This window comes from Canis lupus, chromosome 9, assembly GCF_011100685.1.
Source record: "Canis lupus familiaris isolate Mischka breed German Shepherd chromosome 9, alternate assembly UU_Cfam_GSD_1.0, whole genome shotgun sequence".
In the NCBI taxonomy this organism is placed as follows: domain Eukaryota; kingdom Metazoa; phylum Chordata; class Mammalia; order Carnivora; family Canidae; genus Canis; species Canis lupus.
This window is the reverse complement of record NC_049230.1, coordinates 5884159-5889258: the sequence shown is the minus strand read 5'-3', so window position 1 is coordinate 5889258 and position 5100 is coordinate 5884159. Positions and strand designations below refer to the sequence as shown.

The 5100-nt window shown below is 57.3% G+C and overlaps 1 protein-coding gene across 2 annotated transcripts in view; it reads left to right on the top strand.

Moving 5' to 3' along the window:
• Positions 1-273: 273 nt before the first annotated feature.
• LLGL2 (LLGL scribble cell polarity complex component 2) overlaps positions 274-5100 on the top strand; it is a 33048-nt gene continuing 28221 nt past the window's right edge. Inside the window, exon 1 of one of the 2 annotated variants that reach the window (XM_038546594.1) lies at positions 274-414. The gene's annotated coding sequence lies outside the window, so the exon portion shown is untranslated. Of the gene's footprint in view, positions 415-641; positions 667-5100 lie in introns of those variants that run through there. The other variant, XM_038546596.1, reaches the window with a different exon arrangement.

Below are 5100 nucleotides of genomic sequence, written 5' to 3'. Positions count from 1 at the left end.
CCGTCCTGAGTCCAGGTGTGCTCAGGTGAGACAGGGGCGGGCCCTAAGCGCCTCGTGCATATTCAGGCGGCGCGGCCCCGCCCCCGCGCTCCCCGGGACCGCGGATTGGCCCGAGAGCGGCCGCCGCCCGCCCCCCGAGGGCGCCCTCGCTGCGCGCCCGCCCCGTCGGCTCCGAGCTGCGGGAGGCGGGGCCAGGCCCGGGGGCGGGGCCGCTGGGGCCCGGGGCTCGGCGAGCCCGTCCGGCTCGCCCTTTATGTAAATAGCGGCGGCTCCGCCCCCTGCTCGCCGCGCCGGAGGTGAGCAGGAAGGAGTCTGCCGCCCAGCAGCCCGTGGCCCGGCTGCGGAGTGAGCGGAGCCGGCGGCGGGGGCCGTGGAACGCCGAGGCCTCGGGCGGGGGCCGGCCTGGGGCTCCAGGTGAGGCGCGGGCCCGGAAACACCGAGCCGGGTCCGCCCCCTCGGAGCGCCCTCCGCTCGGGGCGGGAAGGCGGGAGAGGGCCGGGACCCCTGCTTTCCCCGGGCGGGGCGGGGAGGGCTGTGCCCGGGTCGGCGCGCGCGTCGCCCTGGATCCCGGGGCTCCGTTCGTCCCGGCGAAAGACACCTGTAGGAAGTGCGGCTGGGAACTTTTCCCTGCCTGATCCGTCCGCGTTTACGGAATTCGAGCTCCAGGTTTGCCTAGTACTGTTGGTTTGGGGAAACGGGGAAACAAGTGCCCGGCCTGGCTGAGTGCAGGAGGTCACCGCGGGCGGGGGTGGGATCCCGGGACCTTGGGCCCACGTGCAGGGCGCCTGGCCCGAGTGGCTGGCGACGCGCGGCTCAGGTAGCCGGCTCTCCGCGAGCGGCGGCCGCAGCGCGTTACCTCGCCGGCTTAGAGCCTGCCCCTGCCATCTGGGCCCGCTCCCTGCCGGCCCTTTGTGCCTCCTAATCCCCGGACGCAGGAAGCCCGCGGGAGGGACTTCGGTCTCTGGGCCTTTCTCCGCCTGTGGCGGCCTTGGACACCTTTAAGGGAAGGCATCGAGATCCGGTGTGTTTTCCACGACGCCGGGGGTGGGGTTGCGCTGTGATACGATGGGACTTGGTGAGAAGGGGAAAATATCGTCTTGCTGAACTAAGTGTGCAACGCTTGCTCCTGGTTTGCCCTCGCCGGGCAGTTTGTAGGCGCGCTGAGCTTTAGCTGTGGGGGGACCTGACTGTAACCAGGAGAACCGCGGTGTGGCGGCCTCGGGCTCTCACCTGAGACAAGGTGAACTCTGGGTGAGGGGGCAGGGCTTAGACTCCGTGCCCCTTCCCCTGGGGATCCATGTGCCAGATGCGGGGCGTCTTAATGTGGGCTCTGGGGATCCTCTGCAGAGTTTACAACTCAAAGTCCTCTGTCAGGCTGCAGAGGGGATTGCCAGCTGGGAGCTGAGCTGGGTGGGATGATACTGTTAGGGAGACAAAAGCCCCAGGTGGGAAGAACAGAGCAGCGGTAGGAATAGCTGTGGCCTAGCCCCGGGGGAAGCCAGGGTCAGAAGGGCTTTTGAGGGAGACAGTCTGTGTCTTCCAGAGCTGAAGCATGGGAAGGGTCCCGGGAGAGATGGTCCTACTTGTCTTATGCACCGAGCACTCAGATTTGGTTTTCTTTTTCTTTCTTTTATGATGGGGTTATTTATGGATTTGAGAGAGAGAGAGAGAGAGTGGGCATGAGCAGGAGTGGGAGGGGCAGAGGAAGAGAAATCCTCAAGCAGACTCACTGCTGGGTGCAGAGCCTGACCCTGAGCTCCATCCTAGGACCCTGAGATCATGACCTGAGCCAAAATCAAGTGTCTGACGCTCAACCGACTGAGTCACTCAGGCACCCCAGATTTGGTTTTCTTCTTTTTTTAAAATGTTATTTATTTATTCATGAGAGACACACAGAGAAAGGCAGAGAAGCAGGTGCCTCACGAGGAGCCCAATGTGGGACTCCATCCCAGGACCCCGGGATCACGACCTGAGCCAAAGGCAGATGCTCAACCACTGAGCCATCCAGGCATCCCATGAGCCACCCAGGTATCCCCAGATTTGGTGTTCTTAAGTGGTCTGCCCACAGTGTTCACTGGTGGCAGTCAAAAGGCAAACCTAGCTCTGGGGGCTCTGACCGCTACTACTCCTCTTCTCCAAAGTTAGAGGTCAATCTCTGCGGGGCCCACTGGACAGTGTTTCCAGTGTCTGAGGCCAGTCTCCTATCCCTACTCTTCCTTAAGTCAATGGAGTGCCTCTTTGGTGGCCGAATAATATAATTTTAATTACTTAATAATTTAGCACTTAGCAACTTTTAAAATAGTTTCGTTAAAAGAAGAAGAGGGGGGATGCCTAGGTAGCTCAGCAGTTGGACGTCTCTCTGCCTTTGGCTCAGGGCCTGATCCCGGGTCTGGGGATTGAGTCCCCACATCGGGTTCCCTGTGAGGAGCCTGCTTCTCCCTCTATGTCTCTGCTTCTCCTCTGTGTCTCTCAAAAAAAAGAAGAAGAAGAAGAAGAAGAAAAAGGCCCATAATTCCAACTGACTTGTTGGTTTAGAAAATTAAAAAGGTGATAAGCACCCATAGTGGGGAAAGTGAAATGTTTTAGAAAGTATAGAGGTAAGACTCCCTCTCGCCCCTCAGACTTTTTCCTCAAACATGGTGTTCTTCAGTTTTTTAGTGTCTTTCCAGATATCAGGTGTAGTTTTCAATCATGCCTTGCTGATTTCTTGCTGCATAACCTTGGCTCAGTCACCTAATCATGCGAAGCCTCAGCGAGCCTTGTTGATAGGAGAATGAAAAAATGTCATGAACACGTGTGGCCTGGCATAGAGCAGGCATTGGGGTGGGTGAGCTGCCTAACGTGCTCCATAAAGCATAAAAAGTGTCATTTGTGGGCCCGTGGGCAGACACCTGAATCTTTTGGACATGCTTGCTGGGTCATCAGGGAATTTGGCTTCTTTGTCCAGAAGTTAGCCTAGAGGTCCTGATTTTTGAAAGCCTCTGGAGGTCAGACCTTTTAAAATGTGAATATTGTTCCTTGAAACTAGGGAGGCAGAGGTAGAGGACAGTGGCCTCTTGCAGCCTCACTTTTGTTCCCTTGGCCCTTGGTACTTGCCTTGTTCCTTGGCGGAGCCAGGAGTGAGTCCTGATGGCCAGACCCCAGCTGGGGGCCTTTTCTGGGAAGAAGGGGGTGTACAATCTAATCCGCTCAGCTTTTTGCTCAGCAGAGGGCTTGGCTGTATACATTCTGTACCCTGTTGGGGGTGGAGGGGATCACATTCTTGTGCTGCTCTGCTACCATTAAGGAGCTTTTCTGGGAACTCCATAGTGCTTTCTTTAAACCTTTTTTAGGGAAGAGGTGTCCTCCCCTGACAGGACTTCCTGGACCCAGGCACCTGTGTCCCCTCCCCACCCCCCCCACCCCAGGGAAGTGGTACAAGGAGCTGGAAATTCCAGAGCCTCTACCATCAGTCTGTGACCCCTTGTCTACCCACTGGAGACATTGAGCATCCCGGGCAAGAGTCTCCAGGAGCACTGTGGGGTTTCCTAAAGGATTCCTCAACTTTCTAGAAGCGTCAGGGGCAGCTATCAAGACACCTGAGTGGAGGCCCAAGGGGCCCATTGCCCCCACTGCTGGGCTGGCTGCTTTGAGCAGCGCTGGCTGCCTGGACTCCCTTATCCTGAGTACTCAGCTCAGAGAAGGCTTCTTATCTCACTCAGGCGCTATCACTCTCAGGGCTCCTCCTGGGTTGAGGCATGCCAGGTCTGTTTGGCAGCTGTTTTCCCCTACCTAGGAGCAGTTTTCAGGGAGAAGCTGGGTATGGGGCAGGAGAGGGGCGTCCCCCAGTGGGGCCATGGGTACTGCTGGCTCTTCTTCTGCCTTGGCTCCCGGTTCCCCGGGACACCCTCCCCTCCCAGTGCCTTGGCACCACAGGGCCTTGCCCAACTCCCTTTGAGGTGACCTTCTCTCCTCGCCCTGCCTCTCAGAGGAAACTGGTACTTTAAAGAGTCACCCTGCTCCTTCCCCTTCCCAGGAACCACAGTGAATTCTTGAGCTAGGAGAGGCTCCTCAGGGCGTGGGGACAGGGAAGCTGCTAGGTACCTGACTCTACCCCTAAGGAATTCAGCAGAGACTAGAGTCTTCTCTCAAGACACCTGACTCAGTGTTCCCAGGGTTTGTTGAGAGGGACACCTGGGCACAGGACTATTTGACTCTAGTCAATAATATTATTCTTGGATCCTTCTTGCTGAGGAGCAGGGTGTCCAGGAGCCTTGGTCTGAGGCAAGGCCCACAGAGGTATCCCCAGCAGGATGCCAGGCATGATGTCTCCATGACCTGGCCTTGGCCGGAGACTTGAGAATGGGGAGTGAGGAAGTTCCCTGAGCAGCCCCAGCCCGGGGCTCCTCGGGGGTCAGTGGTTCCCAACTAGAGAAGACCTTTACCTCCTTGATCTCTATTCAGTCCTTGCTGTTCACTCATTCGTGCGATAAGTATCTACTGGTGCCTCCATATGCCCAGCGAGGTTTAGGCAAAATCCTTACACGAAGCTGAGCTCTGTCACCCCAGGACTCACATTCTAAAGAGTGGGGAGCGTGAGTAACAGGAAATAAGCGGAAGTAATAAAATCAAAGTGTTAAAAGGTGATTCGAGGTGCACAGAATAAAAACAAAGTAGGGGCTGGGGACCCTGGGGTGGGGAGCAGTTTGCAGCTTGAGAAGGGTGGCCTCAAGGAGAAGGCTGCATCTGAGTACGGACGTGCAGGAAGTGACGGGGTTCCTCAACGGACACGAGTGTGTCTCATGTGTCAGGGTATTAACTGCTGTGGGTACAACCATGGACAGGACAGGTACTCCCCCTTTCCCCTGCCCCCGCCCCTCCAAACTGACATCTTTTGGAAGTTCCTTGGGTCAGGTGTTCAGGTGTTGAGCCAAGTAAGAGGCCATGGAATGGGCCTGATAGGATAGGCCAGGCCACCCACCACTCCCACCCCAGGCAAGTTATCCAACCTCCTCCCCAGAATGACTTTGCTCTTTGGACTTGGCCATATCCAGTCTGTCACTTGCCTGGAGAGTCTGAAGTTGGGCTGCAGAAAGGGGACTGAGGCCCCCAGAATGGAGA